This window comes from Panthera pardus, unplaced genomic scaffold (assembly GCF_024362965.1).
Source record: "Panthera pardus isolate Hobbes unplaced genomic scaffold, ASM2436296v1 HiC_scaffold_7, whole genome shotgun sequence".
Lineage (NCBI taxonomy): Eukaryota > Metazoa > Chordata > Mammalia > Carnivora > Felidae > Panthera > Panthera pardus.
This window is the reverse complement of record NW_026527002.1, coordinates 1,324,135-1,337,549: the sequence shown is the minus strand read 5'-3', so window position 1 is coordinate 1,337,549 and position 13,415 is coordinate 1,324,135. Positions and strand designations below refer to the sequence as shown.

General features: G+C 45.4%; 1 long non-coding RNA gene across 2 annotated transcripts; it reads right to left on the bottom strand.

Annotated features, from left to right (window-relative positions):
- Positions 1-3,309: 3,309 nt before the first annotated feature.
- On the bottom strand, positions 3,310-13,020 carry LOC109254740 (uncharacterized). Of its 2 annotated transcripts, none has more exons than XR_008419944.1 (3): positions 11,550-13,020; positions 10,844-11,089; positions 3,310-5,486 (listed from the first exon to the last, which is right to left on the bottom strand). It is a non-coding gene; the product is annotated as an uncharacterized LOC109254740 (long non-coding RNA). The 2 variants fall into 2 exon arrangements; XR_002074959.2 differs by lacking the exon at positions 3,310-5,486 and adding an exon at positions 6,109-7,325.
- Between the last annotated feature and the right edge of the window lie 395 nt (positions 13,021-13,415).

Here is a 13,415-nt window from a genome sequence, read left to right as displayed (position 1 = left end):
CATGCTCTGTCTCTCTCTGTCCCAAAAATAAATAAAAAACGTTGAAAAAAAAAAATTTTTTTTTAAAAATAAATGGGACTATACCAAACTAAAAAGCTTTTGCACAACAAAGGAAATCATCAACAAAATGAAAAAGCAATCAACTGAATGGGAGAAGATATTTACAAATCTGAACAGGGGTTAATATCCAAAATATATAAAGAACTCATACAGTACAACACCAAAAAAACAAACAATCCAATTAAAACATGAGCAGAGAATCTGAATAGACAGTTTCAGTAAAAGATATACAGGCAGCCAACAGGCACATTAAAAGATGCTCAATATCACTAATCATCAGGGAAATGAAAATCAAAATCACAATGAGATATTACACTCACACTTGTCAAAATGTCTATTATCAAAAAGACAAGAAATAATAAGTGTTGGCAAGGATGTGGAGAAAGGGAATATTTATACACTGTTGATGAAAATGTAATTTGGTGAAGCCACCATGGAAAATAGTATGAAAATTCCTCAAGAAATTAAAAATAGAACTATCATACAATAGAGGGTATTTATCCAAAGAAAACAAAAACATGAATTCAAAAAGATATATGCCATTGAAGAGGGAATTTGTTGGATGAGCACTGGGTGTTGTATGTAAGCCAATTTGAAAATAAATTATATTTAAAAAAAAACAAACAAACAGGGACACCTGGGTGGCTCAGTCGGTTGGGCGTCTGACTTCAGCTCAGGTCGTGATCTCACAGTCTGTGAGTTCGAGCCCTGCATCAGGTTCTGTGTTGACAGCTCAGAGCCTGGAGCCTGCTTCAGATTCTGTGTCTCCCTCTCTCTCTGCCCCTTCCCTGCTCATGCTCTGTCTCTCTCTGTCTCAAAAATAAATAAAAACATTAAAAAAAATTTTTAAAAAGATATATGCATTCCTATGTTCATTAAAGCTTTATTTACAATAGCCAAGATATAGAAGCAATGTCTTTCCATGGATACGTGAATGGATAAGAAGATGTGATATACATATATGTACAAAAGAATATTAGTCACCCAAAAAGAATAAAATCGTTCCATTTGCTGAAATATAATAATCTAGGGTGGACCTAGAGGATATTATGCTGAAATAAGTCAAACAGAGACAAAAAAATAACATATGATTTTACTTATATGTGGAATCTAAAAAATAAAACAAATGAACAAACAGACTCTTAAATACAGAAAACAAACTTGTGATTTCCCATAGGAGATGGGCAAAACAGGTGAAGGGGATTCAGAGACACAAACTTCCAGTTATAAAATAAATAAGCCATGATGATGAAAAGTACAACACAGGGAATATAGTCAATAATATTGTAATAGCTTTGTGTGGTGACTGCACTTATCATGGTAGTCATTTTGTAATGTGCATCAATATCAAATCACTATGTTTTACACCTAAGACAAATATAATATTGCATGTCAACTTCAATGATAGATGATAGATAGATAGATAGATAGATAGATGATAGATATAGATAGATGATAGATAGATAGATAGATAGATACATAGATACATAGGTACATAGATACATAGATAGATGGATAATAGATAACAAAAACTTCCCACAAGCAAATACCCAGTACCAGATGGCTTCACTGGTGAGTTCTACCAAACACTTAAAGAATTAATTACAATCTTCTTCAAATCTTTCCAAAAATAGAAGAGGGAAAAGAACTTTCAAACTCACTTTATAAGCCCACCATTACCCTGACACTAAAACCAGATGAGGACACTACAGAAAAGAAAATTACAGGCCATTATTCCTGGTAAACATCAATGCAAAAATCCCCAACAAAATATTAGTAAACCAACCTTAACACATTAAAAGGATCATATTCATGATCAAGTGGGATTTATTTTAGGGATGCAAGGATGGTTCAACATGCATGAATCAATCAGTGTGATAAATCACATTAACATAATACAAGGTAAAACTCATGATCTCAATCTATGCATAAAAAGCGTTTAACAAAAGTCAACATTCTTTCATAATAAAAACCCTCAACAAACTGGGTATAGAGATAATGTACCTCAGCATAATAGGTACATTATGAGAAGCCCATAGCTAACACCATACTCGAAGGTGATGTGTATAGAAAACTATAAAGAGGCTACCAAAAAAAGCTATTCCTAATAAATTAATCCATTAAAGTTGCATGATACAAGATCAATATACAAGAAGTCAGTTGTATTTTTATACACTAACAATAAATTATCATAAAGAGAAATTAAGAAAATAATCCCATTTACAATAGCATTAAAAAGAATAAACTACTTAAGAATAAATTTAACCAAGGAGGGGAAAGACCTGTACACTGAAAACTATAAGACATTGATGAAAGAAATTGAAGAAGACACAAATAAATGGAAAGACATTCCATACTCATAGATTGGAAGAATTAATATTGTCAATACATCTATACTACTGAAAAAAAATCTACAGAATCAGTGAAATCCTTATCAAAATCCCAATGGCATTTTTCACAAACTAGAACAATCCTAAAATTTTTATGGAGCCACAAAAGGTTCTGAATAGCCAAAACAATCTTAAGAAAAGCTGGAGTTATCATGTTCCCTGGTTTCAAACTATATTACAAAGCTATGATAGTCAAAACAGCATGATATTGGCATAAAAACAGATATGTAGTTCAGTGAAATAGACACTACAGAAATAAACCCATGTTTACATGATCAACTAACTTGTAACAAAGGAGGCAAGAATATACAACAGGCAAAGGACAATCTCTTCAATAAATGATATTGGAAAAACTGGATAGCTACATGCAAAACAACGAAACAGGACCCCTGACACCATACACAAAAATAAATTCAAAATTCATTCAAAACTTGAACCTAAGACTTGAAGCCATAAAACTCCTAGAAGAGAACAGAGGTGGTAAGGTCCTTAACATTGGTGATGGCCGTAATTTTGAATTTGACACCAAAAGCAAAATCAACAAAAGCGAAAACAAAAAACTGGGTATACCTCAGACTAAAAAGCTTCTGCTTAGAAAAAAGAAACCACTGGGGCGCCTGGGTGGCGCAGTCGGTTAAGCGTCCGACTTCAGCCAGGTCACGATCTCGCAGTCCGTGAGTTCGAGCCCCGCGTCAGGCTCTGGGCTGATGGCTCGGAGCCTGGAGCCTGTTTCCGATTCTGTGTCTCCCTCTCTCTCTGCCCCTCCCCCGTTCATGCTCTGTCTCTCTCTGTCCCAAAAATAAATAAAAAACGTTGAAAAAAAAAAAAATTTAAAAAAAAAAAAAAAGAAAAAAGAAACCATTAACAAAATGAAAAAACAACCTACGGAATGAGGAAAAATATTGCAAACCACATATCTGATCAGGGGTTAATATTCAAAACATACAAGAAATGCATACAACTTAATAGCAAATAAATAAACAGACAAATAAATAAATAAAACAAATAACCTGAGTGAAAAAAAAATGGGCAAATGCCCCAAATAGACATTTTTCCCAAAAAGGCATATAAATGGCCAACAGGTACATGAAAACGTGTTAAATATCACTAATCATTAGAGAAATATAAGCCAAAACTAGAATGAGCTATCACCTCATATGTCAAAATGGCTAATTTCAAAAAGACAAGAGACAACAAGTGTTGGCAAGGATGTGGAGAAAGGAGGGCCCTCTTGCCCTGTTGGTGGGAATGCAAACTGGTGCGGCCACTCTGGAAAAGAGTATAGATTTTCCTCAAGAAACTAAAAATAGGATGATCCGGCAATCTGACCTCTCTCTGTATACCCAAAGGAAACACATTATTATATTGAAAAGGTATCTGCATTCCCATGATCTTTAAAGCCATAGCCAAGGTATGGAGACAACATCAATGTCCACGGGTGGATGAATGGATGAAGAAATGTGTTATATATATCCAACTGAATATTATTCAGCCATAAAAAGGAAGGAAGTTTTGCCATTTGAGACAACATGGATGGACCTTAAAGACATCATGGGAAGTAAAATACTCCAGGCAGAAACATACAAATACTGCATGGCATCACTTCTAAGTGTAGTCTTAAGAAAAAGAAAAAAGAAAAAAAAATCAAACTCATAGAAACAGAGACTAGAAAAGGGACGGGAGGTGGGGGTGGAAAATAGGGAGAGGTTGGTAGAAGGATACAAAGCGTCCGTTGCAAGATGAGTAAGCTCTCAGGATCTAATGTGTAGCATGGTGACTACAGTTGCCAACATCTTATTGTACAATTGACTGCGGAGAATAGAACTTAAATGTTCTCACCAAAAAGGGGGGGAGGGGAGTGAATAAGTGAAGCGATTGACGTTTTCATTAACTTCATGCGGGATACTGCCTCACAATATATACGTATAACAAATCGCCATGTTGTAGGCTTTACCTGACAGTTTTGTCAATTATATCTCGACAAAGCTAAAATAAAAACACCCTTCTACATTTCTTAGGTAAAGCCTAGAGTTCTAGTGATCGTGGCAAATAAAAAGAGGTAAAACATTTATGTCTCACTGGGCAGCAGAGATGGGTCTAAATGTTTTGCATGTGTGAATCAATTTACTTCATCCTCATAAGCCTGAGGATGTCTGTATCATCAATCTATTTATAGAGCAGGACTCAAGGACTTCCTGTCCTTCTCCAGGCGGTGAGATATCGCAATGAAGCAAGTGAGTCTGAGTGCAGACTTCACAAAGGAAGCCGGAGTCCGCTGGAGAGAAGTGGAACATGTTTGCTTCTAAGTCATACTGGACCCTCATTCCAGATGCCCATAATGGGAAACTTGGCGTTTCTCCAGTCAATCTTGGAAAACCAGCTTGGGCGCCGTTTTTTGAAAGCAAAATAGAAACAGTGTAATACTCTTTCAGTTGTGGACTGCCGGCGGAATCCAACAACCCAACTTGTGGCTTATACATTACTCTAATTGCAAGAGAGTAGGGATATTTGAGAGGGGAGGGGGGTGGGGAGAGAGACGGTTTTTTCCTGGCAAAGCTTCTTTTTTGTATATGAGGAAGTTACTCATGCTTCAAATACTTAGCATTTAATATTTAGTTAAAAGCTACTATTTGGGCAATTCTAGGGATAGAAAATTAAATGCATGCAGAAAGTCTCTAATAATTATATGCGTGATCTTATTTTAAGAACAAAGTGTTGATGCTATTCTTGTCACTTTTCCTGAACGTTCCTTGCATCTGGCCAACGTGCAGAGCCGAAAGAACTCTGGACAAAGAACGGGGCTGACTCAGGCATGTCCTGGCCTTCCCCTGGCTGCGCTTTGGGAGGAATCATCTGAACTTCTCGGGACTGTTGCCCTTTGGTCAAGTGGTAGGGTCGGTGAGCCAAAGTAACGTTCTTCTACCTATAGAGCTCTTACCACAGACAAGTGGGAGGTTGGACATCCGGAACACTTTATGTCCCAGCTTTATTCTTCCACTTTCAGCTTGCCCTCGTTAAGGGCAAACTGTCTTCCCCCTGGGAAATACAAGGTTAACAATGGTGCAAAAGAAGAAAGGGAAACCTCGGTGGCCCAGAGACCTCCACCCTCACATCCCCCAAAGTTCTGCAATGTCCCCAAGCCTGGAAGAAGGCCTCCCAAAGATCCAAATAGGATTGCTACCTCTACAGACGCACACGGCACACCCCTGTCCTGTATGGGTCACAGGCATTGGAGGCAGGCCAGGGGCACGTCTGCATCTTTCAGGAGAGTGAGAAGGGAGTCTGAAGGCAGAGCCAGGAGCCCCCCACCCTCGGGGCAGAGTGGGAGGCATTCACTGCACGGAAAAGCAGGGAGACAAGCCGGTCTTAGCGCAAGCCCCATATCCCGTGTCATCTCCATCCAAACCACGGGACGGTAAAATTGATGTAGACAATGACAACGTGGGATGGATGGAAACTGATGAATTCTGTCCTGGAAACTTTACCTGACATAGTGTATTTCAAAAAGATTGTCACCCAGAAAGTATTCAAATTTAAATTTAAATGGAAAGCGTTAAAATCTCCACCCTCTGACAGAAATCACTTTTCCAGAAGAGTTTATTTATGATTCTGGATAACCGGAGTTCTGGGTTATCCAGAACAGGTTATCCAAAACCAGAGTTTTGGGTTATCCAACAACAACTTTGTTGTTTTGTACAATGAGAAATAATTCTGATGAATTCTAACTGCGATTTTTCTGTATACCTCAAAATTTGCTTGGCATTCCTCACATTTTTCAAAGTGGATTTAGGTGCCATTCCCCAAAATAGCCTAGGGTCAGCATTTATTGAATGCCTGCTGCATGCCTGGACTGTGCCAAAAACATATGCAAAAATTATCTTAGCCCTTGGAACTACATCATGGTGGGAGCCTGGGGGGATTGGTATTGCCCCCTGGTGACTCACGAGGAAACTGAGGTTTGCACAGGTTAATTAAGTGATCCCAAACCAAACAAGGACCACGTCAGGATCCAGTGCCATGTCCATCTGGCTCTAGAGCCACGTATTCAACTTCTAGAAGGAGGTGTGGAAGAAAGGAAAGCAAAACACAGGGCTTAGATAACTGATTTAAAAAAAAAAAAAATATGGCTCTGATGAGAAAGCCAAGTTGGCTCCATTTCTAACTCCAAAGCCATTTTTCCTCAAAAGGTATTTAGACATCCATTTAAGGCCGTGTTAACAGCAGTCATTGCAACCTGGGTCTGATTCTAGCAACAGCTTTGGATCCCTTCAGTGAAGAAAAAAAGCCTTTTGAAGAAGAGGAGACTCCTCATTTGGTCCAAAAATCAGAAAATAGCAAGAGGAAGCGAGAAGCACTCATTCTTAGGCCTCATCTGGTTGATTTCACGTCGGGTCTCCTGCTAAGTCGAGAGGAGAGCCCACGAATGCCCTAGAAAACTGGAAGCTTCACCAGGCAGAATCCGGGCCCCGAGTTTCCAATGTGAGGAGACTTTGTGGCGACGCTCCTGGCAGACAGAAGTCACCACATCAGTGAGGAATGCTCGAACTCAGCTTGTAGCCAAGAGACGTCAGGTTCGAAAAGTCTCGGTGTTCAGGCTGAGCGTCTGTCAGAGGCCATGGTGGATTTTTGCAAGCGTGAGCATCAACCACTGTGGGTGAGTGCACAGCCTTTCCCAGGGGTGGTACGTTCCCACGAGGGGAGAAAACACAGAGGTCATGGGTGCTGCCGGGAGCATAAAGCATTTTCATCAAACCTCTGCAAACACCACTCCAAGCTGTCTGGAACTCCCCTATGGATGCGCAGCTCTCAGCCGGAGAGGCTGTTCCTGTAGGAATTTAAGTCTGGCTCTCAGCTACTTCTAGTTTTTGTTTGTTTCTGAAAAGGAGGGAGAAAAAGACAGGGAAGGAGTTGAAAGAGAGGCACTGAATGGCCTCTCTTCTATTGTTCCTCATCCTGTGAAACTCATCGTTTCACTGCTAACCTAATGATGATCCAGCCAGAAAGTCCCTGGGAGGCATCAGAGGGAACCCACAGCACCCTCGGCGGCCCCCAGACCCGGCTCCTCCGTCCGTCTCCAAGGCAGGTGCAGGGACAGCCTCGCCGCCAACATTTTCGAGGCTTACTTGGACAGAGGGGCCTGAGCAACACCGCTGGAGTTAAACGGAAGTAAAGGCAGAAGCCAGCTGGATGCACCTTGCAGTCTCAGCACCCTCGAGCTGTGAGGCCAAGGATGTCGGAGCACCGTCCAGGAGATAAAGGCCTTGCCTGGACCTCTGTGCGGCAGCCACTAGCATCGGATTGTTCACAACCAAGCTGACATGACTTTCCACCACCCCCTGGCTTCAGGCGGATGAGATCTAAGTGGACACAAGAGTGCCGGCCTCTCCGACTTCTGGTGCAGGGCTATTCACGCTAACCGCACACTGTGTTTATCGGGGAAGAGTTTCCTTCTGCAACACATGAGTAGTACTTTGCTGTGTGGGGTTGCCCCAGTGCTTGGACAATACTCAGTCATTCTCCCCTCGTCTGGCATCTTTCTTTTTTTTAATACTTTAACATTTATTTATTATTTTTGAGAGAGAGAGAGAGAGAGAGAGAGAGAGAGAGAATGAGTGGGGAGGGGCAGAGAGAGAGGGAGACACAGAATCCGAAGCAGGCTCCGGGCTTTGAGCTGTCAGCACAGAGCCCGACGTGGGGCTCGAACTCACGAACCATGAAACCATGACCTGAGCCCAAGTCGGATGCTTAAACAACTAAGCCACCCAGGCTCCCCAGTCTGGTCCCTGTCTGATGTTGGGCAACCTACACTGATACACGCTCAGAATCTTCTCCAGCAAAATGGAGCCAACACCAGAAAGATGTCCATCTTAGAAGAAATGGCTGAGTGTTGTCCCAGGACACAGGATGTCATCCCTTCTCATTATAGATTTATTAATAATTATTCTTATACTCTAGTGATCTTTCCCACTGCCAAAAAAAAAAAAAAAATTCGAACTGACCCAACAGATTTTCAACAACTATATTAGTAAAAGTGAGAATAAGCTTGCTTTTCACTAGCCCAGAAAGAAAAATATTTGAACATTGAATAGACAGACTAGGATTTTGATTTTTTAAGAAGTTCTAACATTGATCATTTTTTAGCCGTCTGAAAAGAGAAACTGGTGTACTGGTAGAGAAAACACATCTCTTCTCCAGAAATAAGCAACAAAAAGCTGGCTTACTTTGCTATGGAGAAAATCAATCCATTAATTCCATTGGCCTCCCTCACCCTCCATTTAGAGAAGAGCTTGGGGTCTGTCACACCCTGCCCAGCATAAGGACCAGATAAACACAGAGAGAGAGTGATGGTTCCAGCCTCAGGGAGCTCAGGCTCGAGGAGGAGCTGGCAGGATAACTCTTAGATTTCCTTCCATTTAAAACTCCACACTTTGGCAGTTAACGATGCTGATGGAAAACATGGCGGGCTCACTATCTGATTTCCCTCCAAAAGTAGCATCGAGTTACTGATGCCAGCTTCCTTCTACCCTTCCGTTAGCCTGAGCGTCTGTGGTGGGTTTTCCAGTAAAAAGTAACTGAGGTGCCCAAGAGAATATCTAGATGTAAACTAGAGTCACCTGCCCCCTAAAACCTCCATCAGATTGATCGGCATCTAACTCTGTGTTCTCTGCCTGGCTGATGCCTTCAGTAAGATGCTAGGGGACCCCTCTCTGGAGGCCGTTTGCTTCTATTCTCCTGCCCTCTGGCTCCAGTGAGTGTGAACGAGGTAGTAACCGCCTTGCTGGGGGGCTCAGTTTTTTTGAATTCGCTCCTGCCAGACGAAAGCCAAAGGTACGTCCAGGTGAGGACGGGAGGAAGTCGTATCTCATGAGGGTCGACGCTGTAAAGCTCTGCCTTGGAGCGTCCAGCTGTTGAAGGCCAGGGGCACTGGGCGCATCCTGACTGTGGCCCCTGTGCGTGCGTCAGCCCCCTGGGGCATCCTGCTCGTGGCCAGGAGTGAAATGCGGTTTGATGATCTCATGCCCCCTTTGCTCAACAACTACTCCTTCGTCAGATATTTGGGGAGCACTTGTTCCGAGCAGCCCCTGCTCCGTCTTCCGGGGATCCTCCCGGAACCACGCGCTCGCCCCTCAGGGCACTTGTCTTGCCTTCCAGCAGCGGGAGGTGAGCAGCGAGCAAGCCCGCAGCGCAGCAGATGGTTGTAAAGGCAGAGCAGGGAAGGAGACAGAGGAGGCCCGGCAGGGCTGCCGTTTTGCCTCAGATGGTCCCGGAAGGCTGCTCTGCTAAGAGGACGTCTGAGCGGGGACCAGAAAGAGGAGGAAAACCATTGCAGGTGGAAGGAACAGCAGGTGCAAAACACGGGGGCGGGGGCCGCGGCAAGAGGAAAGGACGGTACAGTTGAGCGGAAGGAAGGAGGAAGGCGATGGGAGACGAGGTCGAAGAGGCCGGCTTGAGCAAGTCGTGCAGGTCGGGCGGAGACTCGAACCGGTGCTCGGCGGGGACAGTCGGCCGCTCGAAGCGACTTCGTCCGCTTTCTGCCTTAGGAGCCTACTCCGGGTATGTGCGGAGGGTAACGCAAGGGTGGAGGCCAGGCCGCTGGCGTCTCGTGGGCCCGGGGAGGGACAAGGCCCGCTCAGGCAAGCGGGCACAGCGGGAAGCCGCCAGAAGGCACCGGTCCCTGGATGGATCTTGAACGTGTTGACCAACTAGGTGTGTGGCGCGAGAGGAACCGATGGCACAAGCGTGGCTTCGGCCCTGGGCGGCCACCGCCTCGCCCTCCTCGCCCGGGGGGTGCTCATCAAGGTCCAAACGAGGACGCTCGTGTCCCCCAGAGGACGGGTCTGGGGGAGAGAGGCTCCTGTGAGGAATGTCCCGCCCACCGTACACATATCCACGGGCTCCCTTCTCCCCTTCCCGAGGAGGCGGAGGGGGCTGAGCCGTCCTCTGGCAGGAAGACAGTCCAAGGGAACTTTTCCTAGAATTGTGAGTAACAGAGCACTGCTAAAAATGAGGCTTGACTTTACAGGGCACATACTGGAAACGAAGACTATTAATAGGTTCCTGCGGACGGCTGCCATGCTGGAAAAGGCCACGCAAGGCAGCGCTCACAGGAGATGGAAACGTTCCAGGGCCCCTAAGCAGGGCAGGGGAAGAAAACCATCTCAGAGAGGTGCCTTAGGAACGCACAAAAGGTCAGCAGTCACTTCCCACCACCCCCGTCAATGGCCAAACAGAGCCAAGAGCCAGCGTGTGGCTATTTGAACCGAAAGCTATGGACGAAGCCAAGAGGACAGACTCCACTGTGGTTTACCAGAGATGGTGAAAAGTCATTAACTCTCGAAGGACCAACAGGACACATGCCCCCAACCTCGAATCTAGTACAGTGGTTCACTTACATCAGTAACTGGTAAGCAGTCAAGCCCACCCTGATGAGAGTCGTGGCCCAGACTCTCCAGGCTCAAATCCTGGACGAGAAGTAAGGGTGCTGAGTTGGATGCCTTCCGGTCCCGTTCCGTGCTTGCACAAATAAAGACAAATAAAGGGTGCTTCGGTCCCCTTCACCAACACTCGCCGACACCCAGCTTGTGCAAGACACTGGATGGGCCGTGCCCACGCAGGACAGCATCTGTGAACCCAGTGTGCTGTGGGGACAAAGAGAAGACCATGCAGCAGGAATGAGAGTGGTTGAAAAACAGCCCATTTCTCTCAAATAGCAAAATGGAAAAAACAAACAAACAAACAAAAACCCCTGAATTCTCTTCGTGTGCCTTTTTCCGTAACCAGTGCCCTGGAGAACTATAGATCCCCAATGAAAGAGTTTCAGCATAGAAAAAAGAGCACAGCTTTGTAATCTTAGAGATCCTACTTTGAATCCAAGTATACCAGCTGCCGGCCGACCTTTGAGAAACCGACCTAATGTTTTTGAACCTCAGCTTCCCCATCAGTGAAATGGGCATACGCTACTCATGCCAGGGAATTGTGAGGATCGACCGGGATAACAACGCAAAGGGGACCGGCCCAGCGAGCTGCTGCAAGTGTTGGTTTGCCTTCCCGGTTGCTAATGGAAGACGAAAACAAAGAAGTTAAGCCAAGGGAACTCACACAGCCTGGGAATCCAGAAGGAAACCGTTGCAGTAGGCATATTTTCCAAATTGTGTCACTGGACACCGATCACATACTGAGTATAGTTGCGAGAAATGGCGCCCCTCTTGTCTGTCCCCTACCAGGGTGCCCTCCGTGCCAGTGCAGGATCGCAGTAATTCTCAGAATTTGTCCAATTTGCAAATGAACAGAGATTGCCTTTTGCTTTTTTCCTTAATCTTGTAGATTGGTCATGTTTTCTTCAGAATTGAGAGGACCCCTGAGCTAGCCGGAGGGCACTCTTTGGATGCCAAGACTCACGAAACCCCATGAGGTGGTTCCTCTCCTTCTGCTGCCCGATTTCACCTGTGTGTCCCACAAAGCCAGAAACTCCTCAACTAGAAACCGTCTGTGACTGAATCAACGTTTTCTTTGTTTTTTAACCTCTTGGAAGAGATTTGGGAGGAATCTAAGTATCATCGTAAAATCCACAAAGTCCCAGCCCCACTGAGCAAGCAACAGATGAGGGAAATTGTTCCACATCCTGTCGAGAGGACCGGGAGGAAGAATGTGCCGCGTGGTGCGAAAACTCGGTTTTGATTCCTGATGTCGAACATCTGCCACGCATTTGCAGGCAGCTACCAGCTCAGGCAGACAGCGAGGACCCTGGGTTCAGGAGTCTCTGAGTGCAAACTGGAGCCGTCACCCTCGGCAGCTGTGGGAACATGGACAGGAAGCAAGGGACCCTGGAAGAGACAGTGTAGGAGTACATCCTGTGGGGATAGATAAAAAATAACGGCCAGGCTGTGGGAACCTCTTCCGAGCAGACACGTGAGCTCAAGAATTTCCTGAGCCAAAGACCCGACTCCAGCTATGTGTTGTATCTGTTTATTTGTTTTCCAAGTGATTCTGCCTGATTCTGACAAAGTGAAAGGAGATTTCGATCTCAGGCGCGGACGGTCGTGTCTTTTTTAAGCTTTTGCTCACGGAATGCTCGCATGATACCGGGGCAAGAAGTGCCAGGCTGAGGTCAGGGTTTGCCGCCAGGGCCAGTGGAGCATGGGTGGCGGTGACGGGCGTCCAGCAGGTCCCTCCCGCCGGCAGAGGACGCTGCTCAGCAGGCACCCCCTCGGGTCCGGGATTGCGAGGGGGCCTTTCCCACTGCCTCAGCCTCCTCTGGGCCAGTGAAGACAAGCTGTCTCAGAATCACACAGGCAGGAAGCAGTTTATCACAATCAGGGGCCTTATCAGAGTCTGGCATTCTTCTCAGTTTCCAAGAAAACTGCTCCATAATTTTTACCAAGACTTATAATTCATCCCTCCAGCCTTGCATATTAGCATTCTAAGCAGTAACGTACATGTTGGGCAAAATTACGTTTCCAGGACTTTTTAGAGGCAGAGGCTTACTCTTTAATCTTTTGAAGGTAATACCTGAATGGATCTGTTTGCACACACCTCTTCAGCTGCTGTGACAGATTTGGGGAGGGGGCTTCCGCACCGAGGCACATGCATTTCACTTACCCCCAGCAGGTGCATGGTCTGGCCCCCACGTCGGCTTGGCCGGCCCACGGTCCACGGGGCCCGTACTTCCCCTGAGTGTCTCCTTGATGCCCCTTGGGAAACTGTCCCCCTCTGTTAGATCTCACTTTCTGATCACGTTTCCTGTGACCTCGAAGCCTGCTTTACAGGGTACCTGACTCCGTGTTTGCACACGGTGAATATTCATGAAACACTCCACTGAGTTGAGCCGGGTTGAACTGGCCCTGCACGGGTTCACAGATTCCCCGTTTTCTCCCTCATCTTTCCCATCCAGCAGCCCTCCACCCTCACGACTTTCTCCCCGAGGTCTCCTCTACATCCGGCTCCTCGGGAGGCCAAGTGTCCGGG